Here is a 21,445-nt window from a genome sequence, read left to right on the forward strand (position 1 = left end):
GCGCTCTTTTATCCTGTGTCCCCGCCGCTCTCCTCGTGCTCTTTCACTGTGTCCCCACCGCTCTCCTTGCGCTATTTTACTGTGTCCCTGCTGCTCTCATCGCGTTCTTTCACTGTGTCCCCATCGCTCTCCTCGCGCTCTTTCACTGTGTCCCTGTCGCTCTCCTCGCACTCTTCCACTGTGTCCTCGCCACTCTCCTCGCGCTCTTTCATCCTGTGTCCCCCCCACTCCTCGTGCTCTTTCACTGTGTCCCCACCGCTCTCCTCGCGCTCTTTCACTGTGTCCCTGTCGTTCTCCTCGCGCTCTTTCACCGTGTCCTCGCCGCTTTCCTTGCGCTCTTTCATCCTGTGTCCCCGCTGCTCTCCTCGCGCTCTTTCACTGTGTCCCGATTGCTCTCCTCGCACTCTTTCACTGTGTCCCCGTCGCTCTCCTCGCACTCTTTCACTGTATCCCCGTCGCTCTCCTCGCGCTCTTTCACTGTGTCCCCGTCGCTCTCCTCGCGCTTTTTCACAGTGTCCCCGTCACTCTCCTCGCGCTCTTTCACTGTGTCCCCGTCGCTTTCTTCGCACTCTTTCACTGTGTCCCCGCCGCTCTACTCGCGCTCTTTCACCCTGTGTCCCTGTCGCTCTCCTCACGCTCTTTTATCCTGTGTCCCGCCACTCTCCTCGCGCTCTTTCACTGTGTCCCCGCCGCTCTCCTTGCACTCTTTTATCCTGTGTCCCCGGCCCTCTCCTCTCGCTCTTTCACTGTGTCCCTGCCGCACTTCTTGCGCTCTTTCACTGTGTCTCCGCCGCTCTCCTCGCGCTCTTTCACTGTGTCCCCGTCGCTCTCCTCGCGCTCTTTCACTGTGTCCCCATCGCTCTCCTCGCGCTCTTTCACTGTGTCCCCATCGCTCTCCTCGCGCTCTTTCACTGTGTCCCCGTCGCTCTCCTCGCGCTCTTTCACTGTGTCCCCATCGCTCTCCTCGCGCTCTTTCACTGTGTCCCTGTCGCTCTCCTCGCACTCTTTCACTGTGTCCTCGCTGCTCTCCACGCGCTCTTTCATCCTGTGTCCCCGCCGCTCTCCTCGTACTCTTTCACTGTGTCCCCACCGCTCTCCTCGCGCTCTTTCACTGTGTCCCTGTCGTTCTCCTCGCGCTCTTTCACCGTGTCCTCGCCGCCTTCCTCGCGCTCTTTCACTGTGTCCCCGTCGCTCTCCTCGCACTCTTTCACTGTATCCCCGTCGCTCTCCTCGCGCTCTTTCACTGTGTCCCCGTCGCTTTCCTCGCACTCTTTCACTGTGTCCCCGCCGCTCTACTCGCGCTCTTTCACCCTGTGTCCCTGTCGCTCTCCTCACGCTCTTTTATCCTGTGTCCCGCCACTCTCCTCGCGCTCTTTCACTGTGTCCCCGCCGCTCTCCTCGCACTCTTTTATCCTGTGTCCCCGGCCCTCTCCTCTCGCTCTTTCACTGTGTCCCCGCCGCACTTCTTGCGCTCTTTCACTGTGTCTCCGCCGCTCTCCTCGCGCTCTTGCACTGTGTCCCCGTCGCTCTCCTCGCGCTCTTTCACTGTGTCCCCATCGCTCTCCTCGCGCTCTTTCACTGTGTCCCCATCGCTCTCCTCGAGCTCTTTCACTGTGTCCCCGTCGCTCTCCTCGCACTCTTTCACAGTGTCCTCGCCGCTCTCCTCGCGCTCTTTTATCCTGTGTCCCCGCCGCTCTCCTCGTGCTCTTTCACTGTATCCCCACCGCTCTCCTTGCGCTATTTTACTGTGTCCCTGCTGCTCTCATCGCGCTCTTTCACTGTGTCCCCATCGCTCTCCTCGCGCTCTTTCACTGTGTCCCTGTCGCTCTCCTCGCACTCTTCCACTGTGTCCTCGCCACTCTCCTCGCGCTCTTTCATCCTGTGGCCCCCCCACTCCTCGTGCTCTTTCACTGTGTCCCCACCGCTCTCCTCGCGCTCTTTCACTGTGTCCCTGTCGTTCTCCTCGCGCTCTTTCACCGTGTCCTCGCCGCTTTCCTTGCGCTCTTTCATCCTGTGTCCCCGCTGCTCTCCTCGCGCTCTTTCACTGTGTCCCGATTGCTCTCCTCGCACTCTTTCACTGTGTCCCCGTCGCTCTCCTCGCACTCTTTCACTGTATCCCCGTCGCTCTCCTCGCGCTCTTTCACTGTGTCCACGTCGCTCTCCTCGCGCTTTTTCACAGTGTCCCCGTCACTCTCCTCGCGCTCTTTCACTGTGTCCCCGTCGCTTTCTTCGCACTCTTTCACTGTGTCCCCGCCGCTCTACTCGCGCTCTTTCACCCTGTGTCCCTGTCGCTCTCCTCACGCTCTTTTATCCTGTGTCCCGCCACTCTCCTCGCGCTCTTTCACTGTGTCCCCGCCGCTCTCCTTGCACTCTTTTATCCTGTGTCCCCGGCCCTCTCCTCTCGCTCTTTCACTGTGTCCCTGCCGCACTTCTTGCGCTCTTTCACTGTGTCTCCGCCGCTCTCCTCGCGCTCTTTCACTGTGTCCCCATCGCTCTCCTCGAGCTCTTTCACTGTGTCCCCGTCGCTCTCCTCGCACTCTTTCACAGTGTCCTCGCCGCTCTCCTCGCGCTCTTTTATCCTGTGTCCCCGCCGCTCTCCTCGTGCTCTTTCACTGTGTCCCCACCGCTCTCCTTGCGCTATTTTACTGTGTCCCTGCTGCTCTCATCGCGCTCTTTCACTGTGTCCCCATCGCTCTCCTCGCGCTCTTTCACTGTGTCCCTGTCGCTCTCCTCGCACTCTTCCACTGTGTCCTCGCCACTCTCCTCGCGCTCTTTCATCCTGTGTCCCCCCCACTCCTCGTGCTCTTTCACTGTGTCCCCACCGCTCTCCTCGCGCTCTTTCACTGTGTCCCTGTCGTTCTCCTCGCGCTCTTTCACCGTGTCCTCGCCGCTTTCCTTGCGCTCTTTCATCCTGTGTCCCCGCTGCTCTCCTCGCGCTCTTTCACTGTGTCCCGATTGCTCTCCTCGCACTCTTTCACTGTGTCCCCGTCGCTCTCCTCGCACTCTTTCACTGTATCCCCGTCGCTCTCCTCGCGCTCTTTCACTGTGTCCACGTCGCTCTCCTCGCGCTTTTTCACAGTGTCCCCGTCACTCTCCTCGCGCTCTTTCACTGTGTCCCCGTCGCTTTCTTCGCACTCTTTCACTGTGTCCCCGCCGCTCTACTCGCGCTCTTTCACCCTGTGTCCCTGTCGCTCTCCTCACGCTCTTTTATCCTGTGTCCCGCCACTCTCCTCGCGCTCTTTCACTGTGTCCCCGCCGCTCTCCTTGCACTCTTTTATCCTGTGTCCCCGGCCCTCTCCTCTCGCTCTTTCACTGTGTCCCTGCCGCACTTCTTGCGCTCTTTCACTGTGTCTCCGCCGCTCTCCTCGCGCTCTTTCACTGTGTCCCCGTCGCTCTCCTCGCGCTCTTTCACTGTGTCCCCATCGCTCTCCTCGCGCTCTTTCACTGTGTCCCCATCGCTCTCCTCGCGCTCTTTCACTGAGTCCCCATCGCTCTCCTCGAGCTCTTTCACTGTGTCCCCGTCGCTCTCCTCGCACTCTTTCACAGTGTCCTCGCCGCTCTCCTCGCGCTCTTTTATCCTGTGTCCCGCCGCTCTCCTCGTGCTCTTTCACTGTGTCCCCACCGCTCTCCTTGCGCTATTTTACTGTGTCCCCGCTGCTCTCCTCGCGCTCTTTCACCCAGTGTCCCCGTCGCTCTCCTTGCGCTCTTTCACCCAGTGTCCCCGTCGCTCTCCAAGCGCTCTTTCACTGTGTCCCCACCGCTCTACTTGCGCTATTTCACTGTGTCCCCGTCGCTCTCCTCACGCTCTTTCACTGTGACCCCACCGCCCTCCTCGCGCTATTTTACTGTGTCCCCGCCGCTCTCCTTGTGCTCTTTCACCCAGTGTCCCCGTTGCTCTCCTCGCGCTCTCTTATCCTGTGCCCCCACCACTCTCCTCACGCTCTTTCACTGTGTCCCCGCCGCCCTCCTCGCGCTCTTTGATCCTGTGTCCCCGTCGCTCTCCTCGCGCTCTTTCACTGTGTCCCCGTCGCTCTCCTCACGCTCTTTCACTGTGTCCCCGTCGCTCTCCTCGCACTTTTCACTGTGTCCCCGTCGCTCTCCTCGCACTCTTTCCCTGTGTCCTCGCCGCTCTCCTCGCGCTCTTTTATCTTGTGTCCCCGCCGCTCTCCTCGCGCTCTTTCACTGTGTCCCCACCGCTCTCCTCGCACTCTTTTATCCTGTGTCCCCGGCCCTCTCCTCCCGCTCTTTCACTGTGCCCCCGTCGCTCTCCTCGCACTCTTTCCCTGCGTCCCTGTCGCTCTCCTCGCGCTCTTTCACTGTGTCCCCGTCGCTCTCCTCGCGCTCTTTCACTGTGTCCCCGTCGCTCTCCTCACGCTCTTTCACTGTGTCCCCGTCGCTCTCCTCGCACTTTTCACTGTGTCCCCGTCGCTCTCCTCGCACTCTTTCACTGTGTCCCCGTCACTCTCCTCGCGCTATTTTATCCTGTGTCCCCGCCGCTCTCCTCGCACTCTTTCACTGTGTCCCCACCGTTCTCCTTGCGCTATTTTACTGTGTCCCCGCCGCTCTCCTCGCGCTCTTTCACCCAGTCTCCCCGTCGCTCTCCTCGCGCTCTTTCACCCAGTGTCCCCGTCGCTCTCCAAGTGCTCTTTCACTGTGACCCCACCGCCCTCCTCGCGCTATTTTACTGTGTCCCCGCCGCTCTCCTCGCGCTCTTTCACCCAGTGTCCCTGTCGCTCTCCTCACGCTCTTTTATCCTGTGTCCCCGCCACTCTCCTCGCGCTCTTTCACTGTGTCCCCGCCGCTCTCCTCGTGCTCTTTTATCCCGTGTCCCCGGCCCTCTCCTCTCGCTATTTCACTGTGTCCCCGCCGCTCTTCTTGCGCTCTTTCACTGTGACCCCGCCGCTCTCCTCGCGCTCTTTCACTGTGTCCCCGTCGCTCTCCTCGCGCTCTTTCACTGTGTCCCCATCGCTCTCCTCGCGCTCTTTTATCCTGTGTCCCCGGCCCTCTCCTCTCGCTCTTTCACTGTGTCCCCGCCGCACTTCTTGCGCTCTTTCACTGTGTCTCCGCCGCTCTCCTCGCGCTCTTGCACTGTGTCCCCGTCGCTCTCCTCGCGCTCTTTCACTGTGTCCCCATCGCTCTCCTCGCGCTCTTTCACTGTGTCCCCATCGCTCTCCTCGAGCTCTTTCACTGTGTCCCCGTCGCTCTCCTCGCACTCTTTCACAGTGTCCTCGCCGCTCTCCTCGCGCTCTTTTATCCTGTGTCCCCGCCGCTCTCCTCGTGCTCTTTCACTGTGTCCCCACCGCTCTCCTTGCGCTATTTTACTGTGTCCCTGCTGCTCTCATCGCGTTCTTTCACTGTGTCCCCATCGCTCTCCTCGCGCTCTTTCACTGTGTCCCTGTCGCTCTCCTCGCACTCTTCCACTGTGTCCTCGCCACTCTCCTCGCGCTCTTTCATCCTGTGTCCCCCCCACTCCTCGTGCTCTTTCACTGTGTCCCCACCGCTCTCCTCGCGCTCTTTCACTGTGTCCCTGTCGTTCTCCTCGCGCTCTTTCACCGTGTCCTCGCCGCTTTCCTTGCGCTCTTTCATCCTGTGTCCCCGCTGCTCTCCTCGCGCTCTTTCACTGTGTCCCGATTGCTCTCCTCGCACTCTTTCACTGTGTCCCCGTCGCTCTCCTCGCACTCTTTCACTGTATCCCCGTCGCTCTCCTCGCGCTCTTTCACTGTGTCCCCGTCGCTCTCCTCGCGCTTTTTCACAGTGTCCCCGTCACTCTCCTCGCGCTCTTTCACTGTGTCCCCGTCGCTTTCTTCGCACTCTTTCACTGTGTCCCCGCCGCTCTACTCGCGCTCTTTCACCCTGTGTCCCTGTCGCTCTCCTCACGCTCTTTTATCCTGTGTCCCGCCACTCTCCTCGCGCTCTTTCACTGTGTCCCCGCCGCTCTCCTTGCACTCTTTTATCCTGTGTCCCCGGCCCTCTCCTCTCGCTCTTTCACTGTGTCCCTGCCGCACTTCTTGCGCTCTTTCACTGTGTCTCCGCCGCTCTCCTCGCGCTCTTTCACTGTGTCCCCGTCGCTCTCCTCGCGCTCTTTCACTGTGTCCCCATCGCTCTCCTCGCGCTCTTTCACTGTGTCCCCATCGCTCTCCTCGCGCTCTTTCACTGAGTCCCCATCGCTCTCCTCGAGCTCTTTCACTGTGTCCCCGTCGCTCTCCTCGCACTCTTTCACAGTGTCCTCGCCGCTCTCCTCGCGCTCTTTTATCCTGTGTCCCCGCCGCTCTCCTCGTGCTCTTTCACTGTGTCCCCACCGCTCTCCTTGCGCTATTTTACTGTGTCCCTGCTGCTCTCATCGCGTTCTTTCACTGTGTCCCCATCGCTCTCCTCGCGCTCTTTCACTGTGTCCCTGTCGCTCTCCTCGCACTCTTCCACTGTGTCCTCGCCACTCTCCTCGCGCTCTTTCATCCTGTGTCCCCCCCACTCCTCGTGCTCTTTCACTGTGTCCCCACCGCTCTCCTCGCGCTCTTTCACTGTGTCCCTGTCGTTCTCCTCGCGCTCTTTCACCGTGTCCTCGCCGCTTTCCTTGCGCTCTTTCATCCTGTGTCCCCGCTGCTCTCCTCGCGCTCTTTCACTGTGTCCCGATTGCTCTCCTCGCACTCTTTCACTGTGTCCCCGTCGCTCTCCTCGCACTCTTTCACTGTATCCCCGTCGCTCTCCTCGCGCTCTTTCACTGTGTCCCCGTCGCTCTCCTCGCGCTTTTTCACAGTGTCCCCGTCACTCTCCTCGCGCTCTTTCACTGTGTCCCCGTCGCTTTCTTCGCACTCTTTCACTGTGTCCCCGCCGCTCTACTCGCGCTCTTTCACCCTGTGTCCCTGTCGCTCTCCTCACGCTCTTTTATCCTGTGTCCCGCCACTCTCCTCGCGCTCTTTCACTGTGTCCCCGCCGCTCTCCTTGCACTCTTTTATCCTGTGTCCCCGGCCCTCTCCTCTCGCTCTTTCACTGTGTCCCTGCCGCACTTCTTGCGCTCTTTCACTGTGTCTCCGCCGCTCTCCTCGCGCTCTTTCACTGTGTCCCCGTCGCTCTCCTCGCGCTCTTTCACTGTGTCCCCATCGCTCTCCTCGCGCTCTTTCACTGTGTCCCCATCGCTCTCCTCGCGCTCTTTCACTGAGTCCCCATCGCTCTCCTCGAGCTCTTTCACTGTGTCCCCGTCGCTCTCCTCGCACTCTTTCACAGTGTCCTCGCCGCTCTCCTCGCGCTCTTTTATCCTGTGTCCCGCCGCTCTCCTCGTGCTCTTTCACTGTGTCCCCACCGCTCTCCTTGCGCTATTTTACTGTGTCCCCGCTGCTCTCCTCGCGCTCTTTCACCCAGTGTCCCCGTCGCTCTCCTTGCGCTCTTTCACCCAGTGTCCCCGTCGCTCTCCAAGCGCTCTTTCACTGTGTCCCCACCGCTCTACTTGCGCTATTTCACTGTGTCCCCGTCGCTCTCCTCACGCTCTTTCACTGTGACCCCACCGCCCTCCTCGCGCTATTTTACTGTGTCCCCGCCGCTCTCCTTGTGCTCTTTCACCCAGTGTCCCCGTTGCTCTCCTCGCGCTCTCTTATCCTGTGCCCCCACCACTCTCCTCACGCTCTTTCACTGTGTCCCCGCCGCCCTCCTCGCGCTCTTTGATCCTGTGTCCCCGTCGCTCTCCTCGCGCTCTTTCACTGTGTCCCCGTCGCTCTCCTCACGCTCTTTCACTGTGTCCCCGTCGCTCTCCTCGCACTTTTCACTGTGTCCCCGTCGCTCTCCTCGCACTCTTTCCCTGTGTCCTCGCCGCTCTCCTCGCGCTCTTTTATCTTGTGTCCCCGCCGCTCTCCTCGCGCTCTTTCACTGTGTCCCCACCGCTCTCCTCGCACTCTTTTATCCTGTGTCCCCGGCCCTCTCCTCCCGCTCTTTCACTGTGCCCCCGTCGCTCTCCTCGCACTCTTTCCCTGCGTCCCTGTCGCTCTCCTCGCGCTCTTTCACTGTGTCCCCGTCGCTCTCCTCGCGCTCTTTCACTGTGTCCCCGTCGCTCTCCTCACGCTCTTTCACTGTGTCCCCGTCGCTCTCCTCGCACTTTTCACTGTGTCCCCGTCGCTCTCCTCGCACTCTTTCACTGTGTCCCCGTCACTCTCCTCGCGCTATTTTATCCTGTGTCCCCGCCGCTCTCCTCGCACTCTTTCACTGTGTCCCCACCGTTCTCCTTGCGCTATTTTACTGTGTCCCCGCCGCTCTCCTCGCGCTCTTTCACCCAGTCTCCCCGTCGCTCTCCTCGCGCTCTTTCACCCAGTGTCCCCGTCGCTCTCCAAGTGCTCTTTCACTGTGACCCCACCGCCCTCCTCGCGCTATTTTACTGTGTCCCCGCCGCTCTCCTCGCGCTCTTTCACCCAGTGTCCCTGTCGCTCTCCTCACGCTCTTTTATCCTGTGTCCCCGCCACTCTCCTCGCGCTCTTTCACTGTGTCCCCGCCGCTCTCCTCGTGCTCTTTTATCCCGTGTCCCCGGCCCTCTCCTCTCGCTATTTCACTGTGTCCCCGCCGCTCTTCTTGCGCTCTTTCACTGTGACCCCGCCGCTCTCCTCGCGCTCTTTCACTGTGTCCCCGTCGCTCTCCTCGCGCTCTTTCACTGTGTCCCCATCGCTCTCCTCGCGCTCTTTCACTGTGTCCCTGTCGCTCTCCTCGCACTCTTTCACTGTGTCCTCACCGCTCTCCTCGCGCTCTTTCATCCTGTGTCCCCGCCGCTCTTCTTGCGCTCTTTCACTGTGACCCCGCCGCTCTCCTCGCGCTCTTTCACTGTGTCCCCGTCGCTCTCCTCGCGCTCTTTCACTGTGTCCCCATCGCTCTCCTCGCGCTCTTTCACTGTGTCCCTGTCGCTCTCCTCGCACTCTTTCACTGTGACCTGGCCGCTCTCCTCGCGCTCTTTCATCCTGTGTCCCCGCCGCTCTCCTTGTGCTCTTTCACTGTGTCCCCACCGCTCTCCTCGCGCTATTTCACTGTGTCCCTGTCGTTCTCCTCGCGCTCTTTCACCGTGTCCTCGCCGCTTTCCTCGCGCTCTTTCACTGTGTCTCCGTCGCTCTCCTCGCACTCTTTCACTGTGTCCCTGTCGTTCTCCTCGCGCTCTTTCACCGTGTCCTCGCCGTTTTCCTCGCGCTCTTTCACTGTGTCTCCGTCGCTCTCCTCGCACTCTTTCACATGTGTCCTCGCCTCTCTCCTCGCTCTCTTTCACTGTGTCCCCGTCGCTCTCCTCACGCTCTTTCACTGTGTCCCCGTCGCTCTCCTCGCACTTTTCACTGTGTCCCCGTCGCTCTCCTCGCACTCTTTCACTGAGTCCCCGTCACTCTCCTCGCGCTATTTTATCCTGTGTCCCCGCCGCTCTCCTCGCACTCTTTCACTGTGCCCCCACCGTTCTCCTTGTGCTATTTTACTGTGTCCCCGCCGCTCTCCTCGCGCTCTTTCACCCAGTGTCCCCGTTGCTCTCCTCGCGCTCTCTTATGCTGTGCCCCCACCACTCTCCTCGCACTCTTTTATCCTGTGTCCCCGCCGCTCTCCTCCCGCTCTTTCACTGTGTCCCCGCCGCCCTCCTCGCGCTCTTTTATCCTGTGACCCCGTCGCTCTCCTCGCGCTCTTTCACTGTGTCCCCGCTGCTCTCCTCGCGCTCTTTCACAGTGTCCCCGCCGCTCTCCTCGCGCTCTTTCACTGTGTCCCCGTCGCTCTCCTCGCGCTATTTCACTGTGTCCCAGTAGCTCTCCTCGCGCTCTTTGACTCTGTCCCCGTCGCACTCCTCGCGCTTTTTCACAATGTCCCCGTCACTCTCCTCGCACTCTTTCACTGTGTCCCCGTCGCTCTCCTCGCGCTCTTTCACTGTGTCCCCGTCGCTCTCCTCGTGCTCTTTCACTGTGTCCCCGCCCCTCTCCTCGTGCTCTTTCACCCTGTGTCCCTGTCGCTCTCCTCACGCTCTTTTATCCTGTGTCCCCGCCACTCTCCTCGCGCTCTTTCACTGTGTCCCCGCCGCCCTCCTCGTGCTCTTTTATCCCGTGTCCCCGGCCCTCTCCTCTCGCTATTTCACTGTGTCCCCGCCGCTCTTCTTGCGCTCTTTCACTGTGACCCCGCCGCTCTCCTCGCGCTCTTTCACTGTGTTCCCGTCGCTCTCCTCGCGCTCTTTCACTGTGTCCCCATCGCTCTCCTCGCGCTCTTTCACTGTGTCCCCGTCGCTCTCCTCGCACTCTTTCACTGAGTCCCCGTCACTCTCCTCGCGCTATTTTATCCTGTGTCCCCGCCGCTCTCCTCGCACTCTTTCACTGTGCCCCCACCGTTCTCCTTGTGCTATTTTACTGTGTCCCCGCCGCTCTCCTCGCGCTCTTTCACCCAGTGTCCCCGTTGCTCTCCTCGCGCTCTCTTATGCTGTGCCCCCACCACTCTCCTCGCACTCTTTTATCCTGTGTCCCCGCCGCTCTCCTCCCGCTCTTTCACTGTGTCCCCGCCGCCCTCCTCGCGCTCTTTTATCCTGTGACCCCGTCGCTCTCCTCGCGCTCTTTCACTGTGTCCCCGCTGCTCTCCTCGCGCTCTTTCACAGTGTCCCCGCCGCTCTCCTCGCGCTCTTTCACTGTGTCCCCGTCGCTCTCCTCGCGCTATTTCACTGTGTCCCAGTAGCTCTCCTCGCGCTCTTTCACTCTGTCCCCGTCGCACTCCTCGCGCTTTTTCACAATGTCCCCGTCACTCTCCTCGCACTCTTTCACTGTGTCCCCGTCGCTCTCCTCGCGCTCTTTCACTGTGTCCCCGTCGCTCTCCTCGCGCTCTTTCACTGTGTCCCCGCCGCCCTCCTCGTGCTCTTTTATCCCGTGTCCCCGGCCCTCTCCTCTCGCTATTTCACTGTGTCCCCGCCGCTCTTCTTGCGCTCTTTCACTGTGACCCCGCCGCTCTCCTCGCGCTCTTTCACTGTGTTCCCGTCGCTCTCCTCGCGCTCTTTCACTGTGTCCCCATCGCTCTCCACGCGCTCTTTCACTGTGTCCCTGTCGCTCTCCTCGCACTCTTTCACTGTGTCCTCGCCGCTCTCCTCGCGCTCTTTCATCCTGTGTCCCCGCCGCTCTCCTCGTGCTCTTTCACTGTGTCCCCACCGCTCTCCTCGCGCTCTTTCACTGTGTCCCTGTCGTTCTCCTCGCGCTCTTTCACCGTGTCCTCGCCGCTTTCCTCGCGGTCTTTCACTGTGTCCCCGTCGTTCTCCTCGCACTCTTTCACTGTATCCCCGTCGCTCTCCTCGCGCTCTTTCACTGTGTCCCTGTCGCTCTCCTCGCGCTTTTTCACAGTGTCCCCGTCACTCTCCTCGCGCTCTTTCACTGTGTCCCCGTCGCTTTCCTCGCACTCTTTCACTGTGTCCCCGCCGCTCTCCTCGCGCTCTTTCACCCTGTGTCCCTGTCGCTCTCCTCACGCTCTTTTATCCTGCGTCCCGCCACTCTCCTCGCGCTCTTTCACTGTGTCCCCGCCGCTCTCCTCGCACTCTTTTATCCTGTGTCCCCGGCCCTCTCGTCTCGCTCTTTCACTGTGTCCCCGCCGCACTTCTTGCGCTCTTTCACTGTGTCCCCGCCGCTCTCCTCGCGCTCTTTCACTGTGTCCCCGTCGCTCTCCTCACGCTCTTTCACTGTGTCCCCATCGCTCTCCTCCCGCTCTTTCACTGTGTCCCCGTCGCTCTCCTCGCGCTCTTTCACTGAGTCCCCATCGCTCTCCTCGAGCTCTTCCACTGTGTCCCCGTCGCTCTCCTCTCACTCTTTAACAGTGTCCTCACCGCTCTCCTCGCGCTCTTTCATCCTGTGTCCCCGCCGCACTTCTTGTGCTCTTTCACCGTGTCCCCACCGCTCTCCTCGTGCTCTTTCACTGTGTCACTGTCGTTCTCCTCGCGCTCTTTCACCATGTCCTCGCCGCTCTCCTCGCGCTCTTTCACTGTGTCACTGTCGTTCTCCTCGCGCTCTTTCACTGTGCCCCCGTCGCTCTCATCGCACTCTTTCACTGCGTCCCTGTCGCTCTCCTCGCGCTCTTTCACTGTATCCCGTCGCTCTCCTCGCGCTCTTTCACTGTGTCCCCGTCGCTCTCCTCACGCTCTTTCACTGTGTCCCCGTCGCTCTCCTCGCACTGTTCACTGTGTCCCCGTCGCTCTCCTCGCACTCTTTCCCTGTGTCCTCGCCGCTCTCCTCGCGCTCTTTTATCTTGTGTCCCCGCCGCTCTCCTCGCGCTCTTTCACTGTGTCCCCACCGCTCTCCTCGCACTCTTTTATCCTGTGTCCCCGGCCCTCTTCTCTCGCTCTTTCACTGTGTCCCCGCCGCACATCTTGCGCTCTTTCACTGTGTCCCCGCCGCTCTCCTCGCGCTCTTTCACTGTGTACCTGTCGCTCTCCTCGCGCTCTTTCACTGTGTCCCCATCGCTCTCCTCGTACTCTTTCACTGTGTCCCCATCGCTCTCCTCGCGCTCTTTCACTGTGTCCCTGTCGTTCTCCTCGTGCTCTTTCACCGTGTCCTCGCCGCTCTCCTCCCGCTCTTTCACTGTGTCCCCGTTGCTCTCCTCGCGCTCTTTCACTCTGTCCCCGTCGCTCTCCTCGCGCTCTTTCACTGTGTCCCCGTCGCTCTCCTCGCACTCTTTCACTGCGTCCCTGTCGCTCTCCTCGCGCTCTTTCACTGTGTCCCCGTCGCTCTCCACGCGCTCTTTCACTGTGTCCCCGTCGCTCTCCTCACGCTCTTTCACTGTGTCCCCGTCGCTCTCCTCGCACTTTTCACTGTGTCCCCGTCGCTCTCCTCGCACTCTTTCACTGTGTCCTCGCCGCTCTCCTCGCGCTCTTTTATCTTGTGTCCCCGCCGCTCTCCCACTGTGTCCCCACCGCTCTCCTTGCGCTATTTCACTGTGTCCCCTTCGCTCGCCTCATGCTCTTTCACTGTGTCCCCACCGCTCTCCTCGTGCTATTTTACTGTGACCCCGCCGCACTCCTCGCACTCTTTCACCCTGTGTCCCCGTCGCTCTCCTCACGCTCTTTTATCCTGTGTCCCCGCCGCTCTCCTCACGCTCTTTCAATGTGTCCCCGCCGTTCCACTCGCACTCTTTTATCCTGTGTCCCCGGCCCTCTCCTCGCGCTCTTTCACTGTGTCCCCGCCGCTCTCCTCGCGCTCTTTCACAGTGTCCCCGTCGCTCTCCTCGCGCTCTTTCACTATGTCCCCGTCGCTCTCCTCGCGCTCTTTCACTATGTCCCCGTCGCTCTCCTCGCACTCTTTTACTGTGTCCCCGCCGCTCTCCTCGCGCTCTTTCACTGTGTCCCCGCCGCTCTCCTAGCGCTCTTTCACTGTGTCCCCGTCGCTCTCCTCGCGCTCTTTCACTGTGTCTCCGTTGCTCTCCTCGCACTCTTTCACTATGTCCCCGTCGCTCTCCTCGCGCTCTTTCACTGTGTCCCCATCGCTCTCCTCACGCTCTTTTATCCTGTGTCCTCGCCGCTCTCCTCACGCTCTTTCACTGTGTCCCCGTCGCTCTCCTCGCCCTCTTTCACAGTGTCCCTGTCGCTCTCCTCGCACTCTTTCACTGTGTCCCCGTCGTTCTCCTCGCGCTCTTTCACTGTGTCCCCGACGCTCTCCTTGCGCTCTTTCACTGTGTCCTCGCCGCTTTCCTCGCGCTCTTTCACTGTGTCCCCGTCGCTCTCCTCACGCTCTTTCACTGTGTCCCCGCCGCTCTCCTCGCGCTCTTTCACTGTGTCCCCGCCGCTCTCCTCGCGCTCTTTCACTGTGTCCCCGTCGCTCTCCTCACGCTCTTTCACTGTGTCCCCGCCGCTCTTCTCGCGCTCTTTTACCCTCGGGTCTGTGGGATGGAGGTTGGTGCCGGGGCACAGTACTGCCAACTCACCTGGCCGCCCTGAGGAGGTTGTGCAGTTTCTTCCGACACTACTGGCCTGTCCAGATGGTGTTGCTCATGGTGCTGCACCTAGGCACGGAGTACGCTGGTGGCTGGCAGCCTCCTTACTGAGCGGGGGTACAGGGTGGCCTGCCTCTCCTCCACAGCATCCACTGAGGGTCTTGAGCTCGGTGTCCGTAAAACGGGTGCTGCTTTCCTCGCTGCTACCTTGTTGGCTGGGATGGTGTGTGTGGGGAGTGTAGTGTGTATATATGGCTGCAGCTTGTCAGCCTCCTGAGAGTCAATGATGGACCCGGCGAATCTCACACCGTTTCTCAATGGGATTGATTGTGTTCCACATGGCACTAGACCTAGCCCCTTAACAATCGCTGAAGCGGTCCAGGTGTGGCGCCAATTTTACTCTTGTGGAAGCCCACGAATCCTGCCCCGGCGTCAACACTTAGTCTCAGGAATGGAGAAACCCGCTGCATGACTTCTGACTTATCATCCTCCCCCTTTAGGATACCCTGCAGCCATTCAGCAACTTTTCTGACCCTGGCCCCAGGGAGGCAATACTTCATCCTGGAGTCACGTCTGCGGCCGCAGGAACGGCTGTCTGTTCCCCTAACTAATGAATCCGTATCACTATCACTCCTCCTTCCTTCTTCCTACCCTCCTGTACAGTCAGGCTGCTTGTGGTGCTGGAAGCTTGGCTCTCACTCCACTCCCTTGAGGAACCAGCATCCACATCAGCTTCCAAAGCGGCAAACCGATTCGAGAGCAGGACCTTAGGGAACTCCTGCACTACCTGCCTGTTTCTCTTGGACAGCCTGGTGCTCGCCCTTCTTTCCTCCAGTCCCTTGAGTTGCAGTGTCACTGCCTCTCTAAATATGCTGTCCACGTAACTCTCAGCTTTGTGGATGTGCCACAGTATCTCCATTCACTGCTCAAGCTCCGAAACCTGGAGCTTACGTTTCTGCAGTTGGGAGAACTTCCTGCACACGTGGTCATCGCGGATGCTGGTAGGGTCCTTGACTTCCCACATAAGACAGGTCACATATTTCATTTGACACCTTCATGTCTTAAACTTAAACGTACTTTGTCTTACTTGCGAACTTGTCAAATTATTTAGTCTTACTGCTTACCAATCAGATCTTTCCTTTGTAGCCTCTACACCTGCAGCAGGGCAAGACCACTCTCAATCTATCAGTTCTTGGTTTCATTTTGAATTATCCAGCTCTTTTTTTTGTACTTAATGTGGGTCATACTTGCTTGCTCTTAAGTATTGTCAGAGTGCTGGCCCTCCTCTCCCTCAGCAACTCACTGCCTGTGAAGGACCTGTCGGAGATCAAAGACACGAGTTAGTGCTTCCAAGGGAAGAGGATACAAACTCGACACAGTGCATATAAAAGATCCATGTATTTTGATAATTTACACAAATTACTGTTAACATTACTCACCTTAGTTTAAACAAAATCAAACACTTCCTCGAATTGAACACTGTCGGATTTAAATAAGCATTTGGAACGTAGTAACTCAAACTCTTTCCAAATAAATGGTCCAGCTTAACTTGGTACTGAGATGAAACAGAAAGGTTGTGCTTCATTCTAAAAGTCTGTTTTTGTTAGTTAGCTGTTTCCAAACATGCAGTATTAAAGTGTTATCACTAAAGGGCTCAAGCTTCATCACGTCATTCCACGGTCACCAAATATAAGTAAGATTTATGGGGGTCCCTCGCCACCATCGCAAATCACAGGTTCGAGAGATTTAACTACAAGCCAAGAAAGAACACTTTAAATATGAATTCAGAAAGTTTATTAACCATTAAAAATGTAACAAGTCCGGAGGATAAAAAGCAAAATATCAATTAACAGCAATTAGCAGTAATTAACAGTAAGAGGAGAAAGCTTAACTTTAACAATTGAACAGACCTTTCACCACCCTTCTCAGACCAGGTCGTAAAGTAATAACTCCGAAATACATGAAATGAAATGAAAATCGTGACAAGTAGGCTTCAATGAAGTTACTGTGAAAAGCCCCTAGTCGCCACATTCCGGCGCCTGTTCGGGGAGGCTGGTACAGGAATTGAACCGTGTTGCTGGTCTGCCTCGGTCTGCTTTAAAAGCCAGCAATTTAGCCCAGTGTGCTAAACCAGACAGCTCTCAGCATCTCTCCATAAACATCACTGCCTCTACCCATCCTTACCAAAATGGCCTCTCCAAACCCTTTTTATACCTTAAGTATTGAAAGCCCACCGCTAAACCCGAGGTAAGCAGCCATGCAGAAACAGTGGTTTAGAAAAGCGCAAAGAGGTTTATTACTAGTTTTGTAAGGGTCACGAAGAATCCAGCACGAGTTTTAAGGATACAAAGTAATAACATTTATTTACTATAACATATGTACATAACAGTAGCAGTAACTTCCCTTGCTAAATACTCCTTCCTCCTGGTTCCTGAACTGGCCAGCTTATTTATACTAGGAGTTTACTAGTGGTTTCTCCGCCCCCCTCATTGGGGAAGCTCATACTCCCACAGGATTGTGGGATAGTCATTAGTCCCCAGCCAATGGTAAGTAGGCAGGTTATAACATCCCTCCCCCCCAAAGTCCAAGGAATCCACCGAAGACCCTGGCGAAGGAGGGCGTTGGACTCGTTTGGCCGCAGGCCGGACGCCATTTGCACGCGGCGCTGGATCAGGCGGCGTGTAACGAGACGGAGACCGGCGCTTCCGTGATGAACGGCGCGTTTGTACATCCACGGCCCGTGGACCCGAGGATTCTCCCTCTGATGCATCCTGTGTCTCCATCTCGGAGTCAGAGTCTGCTGCCTCCGTCATGTCAGCGTCTCTATCTCCATTCGGTCCCGTAACGACCTGCGCAGGCTTCGAGTGAGGCACCAGTGGAAGATTGTGAGGACTACCTTCCCTTGTCTCTGGTCTCTGCGGCTGTTGAAATGAGCTCCGGGGGCGGGGAATCTTTTGAGGGGATGATCTTCTGGACCGAACGTGGTCTACATGTTTTCGCTGGAGACGACCCTGGGCTTGCACTTGGTAAGATATAGGGCCCGTTTGGCGAAAGATTACACCAGGAACCCATTGGGCACCACCAGCAAAATTCCGAACTAATACTGGGTCACCGGGCGCAAACTGCCGAATCGGACGATGCCGAGAAAATCCCTGTCCCTGCCGTTCTTGTGTGCGGCGTACTTTTGCACCAATGTCCGGGAAAACCATACTAAGGCGGGTGCGAAGTCTCCGGCCCATTAGGAGTTCTGCGGGAGCTACCCCAGTCACTGCATGGGGGGTGGTCCTGTACGTAAACAAAAAGCGAGCCAGTCTCATGTCCATTGATCCGGAAGACTGCTTCTTTAGGCCTCTTTTGAATGTCTGCACTGCGCGCTCTGCCAACCCATTTGAAGCCGGGTGGGAAGGGGCAGTGCGGATATGGCGGATGCCGTTCATCTTTGTGAACCGAGCAAACTCCTCACTCGTGAATGGAGTGCCATTATCCGTGACCAGCACCTCGGGGAGGCCATGCGTACTAAATGATAAACGCATCTTTTCAACTGTTGCGCAGGACGTTGTCCCCTGCATCTTATGCACCTCTAGCCATTTGGACTGGGCGTCAATTAGTACAAGGAACATGGATCCTTGAAAAGGGCCTGCGAAATCTGCATGCAAGTGTGCCCAAGGCCGCCCTGGCCATTCCCAGTGATGTAGGAGCACGGCCGGCGGACGCTTCTGATGCTCCTGGCAAATGGAGCAGTTTTGGGCCACCTTCTCAATGTCGGTGTCGAGGCCTGGCCACCAGACATAACTCCGGGCCAACATTTTCATTTTGGTCACACCTGGATGCCCATTGTGCAAGTCTGATAGTATCAGCTCCTGGCCTTTTTCCGGGACAATCACATGCGTCCCCCACAAGAGGATGCCGTCTTCCACGCTGAATTCTGACAGCTTGGAGGAAAATGCCCGCAACTCGCCTGGGAGCTGTCTATGCTGCCCACCATACAGGACTATGTGCCGAACCTTTGACAGGACTGGCTCCGTCTGGGTCCACTCACGGATCTGTGATGCCGTGACAGGCAAGGTGTCCATAAAATTTAGGGTTGCAACCACCTCACCGGTCGTGGGGGTCGACATGGGGCCGGTCGATAAAGGCAATCGGCAAAGTGAGTCGGCATTTGCTATCTGCATACCTGGTTTGTGCTCCAGAGAATACTCGTGTGCAGCAAGCAACAAAGCCCAGCGCTGGATCCGTGCAGAAGCAATGGGCGGTATTGGCTTATCCTCTCTGAAAAGTCCCAGCAGGGGCTTATGATCAGTCACGATAGTGAAATGGCGGCCGTACACGTACTGGTGGAAGCGTTTCACCGCAAAAACCACTGCCAGGCCCTCCTTCTCGATCTGCGCATACTTTTTCTCCGCTGCAGTCAATGTGCGGGAGGCGAAAGCTATCGGTCGCTCGGCCCCGTTCTCCATCTTGTGGGACTGGACGGCCCCAATACCTTACGGGGATGCATCACATGTGACGAGCAAAGGCTTTCCAGGATCATAGTGGGTTAGTAACCCAGACGATGACAATTGTTGCTTTACCCGCCGGAAAGCGGTTTCTTGCAGCTGACCCCAAACCCGGGTGTGATTTTTCTTTAGCAGAAGGTGCAACGGGGCCAGCGTAGTTGCCAGATTGGGGAGGAACTTTCCGTAATAGTTTACGAGACCGAGAAAAGAACGAAGGTGCGAAGTGTCAGTCGGGGCGGGGGCATGTTGAATTGCACGCACCTTCTCTGCGACGGGGTGCAGACAAAGAACAAAGAACAAAGAACAAAGAAATGTACAGCACAGGAACAGGCCCTTCGGCCCTCCAAGCCCGTGCCGACCATACTGCCCGACTAAACTACAATCTTCTACACTTCCTGGGTCCGTATCCTTCTATTCCCATCCTATTCATATATTTGTCAAGATGCCCCTTAAATGTCCCTATCGTCCCTGCCTCCACTACCTCCTCCGGTAGTGAGTTCCAGGCACCCACTACCCTCTGCGTAAAAAACTTGCCTCGTACATCTACTCTAAACTTTGCCCCTCTCACCTTAAACCTATGCCCCCTAGTAATTGACCCCTCTACCCTGGGGAAAAGCCTCTGACTATCCACTCTGTCTATGCCCCTCATAATTTTGTATACCTCTATCAGGTCGCCCCTCAACCTCCTTCGTTCCAGTGAGAACAAACCGAGTTTATTCAATCGCTCCTCATAGCTTATGCCCTCCATACCAGGCAACATTCTGGTAAATCTCTTCTGCACCCTCTCTAAAGCCTCCACATCCTTCTGGTAGTGTGGCGACCAGAATTGAACACTATACTCCAAGTGTGGCCTAACTAAGGTTCTATACAGCTGCAACATGACTTGCCAATTCTTATACTCAATGCCCCGGCCAATGAAGGCAAGCATGCCGTATGCCTTCTTGACTACCTTCTCCACCTGTGTAGCCCCTTTCAGTGATCTGTGGACCTGTACTCCTAGATCTCTTTGACTTTCAATACTCTTGAGGGTTCTACCATTCACTGTATATTCCCTACCTGCATTAGCCCTTCCAAAATGCATTACCTCACATTTGTCCAGGTTAAACTCCATCTGCCATCTCTCCGCCCAAGTCTCCAGACAATCTAAATCCTGCTGTATCCTCAGACAGTCCTCATCGCTATCCGCAATTCCACCAACCTTTGTGTCGTCTGCAAACTTACTAATCAGACCAGTTACATTTTCCTCCAAATCATTTATATATACTACAAAGAGCAAAGGTCCCAGCACTGATCCCTGTGGAACACCACTGGTCACAGCCCTCCAATTAGAAAAGCATCCCTCCATTGCTACCCTCTGCCTTCTATGGCCTAGCCAGTTCTGTATCCACCTTGCCAGTTCACCCCTGATCCCGTGTGACTTCACCTTTTGTACCAGTCTACCATGAGGGACCTTGTCAAAGGCCTTACTGAAGTCCATATAGACAACATCTACTGCCCTACCTGCATCAATCATCTTAGTGACCTCCTCGAAAAACTCTATCAAGTTAGTGAGACACGACCTCCCCTTCACAAAACCGTGCTGCCTCTCACTAATACGTCCATTTGCTTCCAAATGGGAGTAGATCCTGTCTCGAAGAATTCTCTCCAGTAATTTCCCTACCACTGAAGTAAGGCTCACCGACCTTCGCGGTCCACCCGATAACCTAGGTAGACTACTTCCTTTGCCTGAAATGCGCACTTTGTGCGACGTCAACGGACTCCAGCCTCCGAAAGGCGTCTAAGGACAGCCTCCAGATTTTCCAAATGTTCTTGCTCCAACGTCCCTGTAATCAAAACGTCATCTAGGTAGACAGCCACACGTGGTAAACCTCTCAAAATGCCCTCCATAACACGTTGAAAAATTGCGCAGGCAGAGGATACTCCAAAGGGCAACCGTGTATATTCATACAGGCCCCGGTGTGTATTAATCGTTACATATGGTCGGGAGGCAGGGTCCAGCGCCAACTGCAGGTAGGCGTGACTCATATCTAATTTTGTGAACGAGAGTCCACCTGCAAGTTTCGCGTAGAGATCCTCTATGCGAGGCATTGGATATCGGTCGAGTTGGGAAACTGTATTCACTGTAAGTTTATAGTCGCCACACAAGCGAACTGTGGCATCTGGCTTCATTACAGGTACAATTGGTGCTGCCCAGTCAGCAAAACGGACGGGCCTGATAATACCCAAACTCTACAAACGAGTGAGCTCCCCTTCTACCTTCTCGAGCAAGGCGTAAGGCACTGGGCGCACCCGGAAATAGCGCGGCGTGGCTCCTGGTTCAACTTGGATACGGGCTACGGCCCCTTTTATTTTCCCCAAACCAGGCTGGAATACATCTGGGTATCGTCCTAGCACCTCAGTCAACCCTTCAGAAACTGTTTGGAGGATGTGCTGCCATTGCAACCGCAAATGGCGCAACCAGTCCCGACCCAACAGGCTGGGCCCATGGCCACGCGCCACGATAAGTGGGAAACTCCCCTCCTGGCGTCCATAGACAACAGGGGTCATTGTAGTTCCTGCAATGTCCAGTGGTTCCCCCGTGTAGGTGGCCAACCTGGCTTGCGAGTCGGTTAATGTAAGGGTCTGTATACCCTGCTTGATGCGGTCGAATGTCCTCTGGGCGATCACGGAGACCGCTGCGCCAGTATCCAACTCCATCTCAAGCGGGTGGCCATTGACCCGTACTGTCACCTTAATGGGGGCCACACGGGGAGCTGCCACACAATGCAGCTGCAGGCAGTCGTCCTCCGTCTCCACGTCCTCTGGAGTAGTCGCCGCAGGTTCATCCACATGGAAAGTACGGCCTCTTGGCTGGTCCCAGTTTCGGCCCCTGGGCTGGTCCCAGTTTCGGTCGGAACGACAGCGCCTCTGGCGTCCCCAGGACCGCCGTCCACGACGGGGTCGGCGCCTACAAGTCTGACACGGACATGGCTCCTCATCCATTGGCTCTGGAGAAGGCTCCCTTCGGGGAGGAATGTCCGATGGCCACTGGCGTCGGTCCGGACGTTGCCTCGCCCAAGGTACCGCAG

Source organism: Scyliorhinus torazame, chromosome 8, assembly GCF_047496885.1.
Source record: "Scyliorhinus torazame isolate Kashiwa2021f chromosome 8, sScyTor2.1, whole genome shotgun sequence".
In the NCBI taxonomy this organism is placed as follows: Eukaryota; Metazoa; Chordata; class Chondrichthyes; order Carcharhiniformes; family Scyliorhinidae; genus Scyliorhinus; species Scyliorhinus torazame.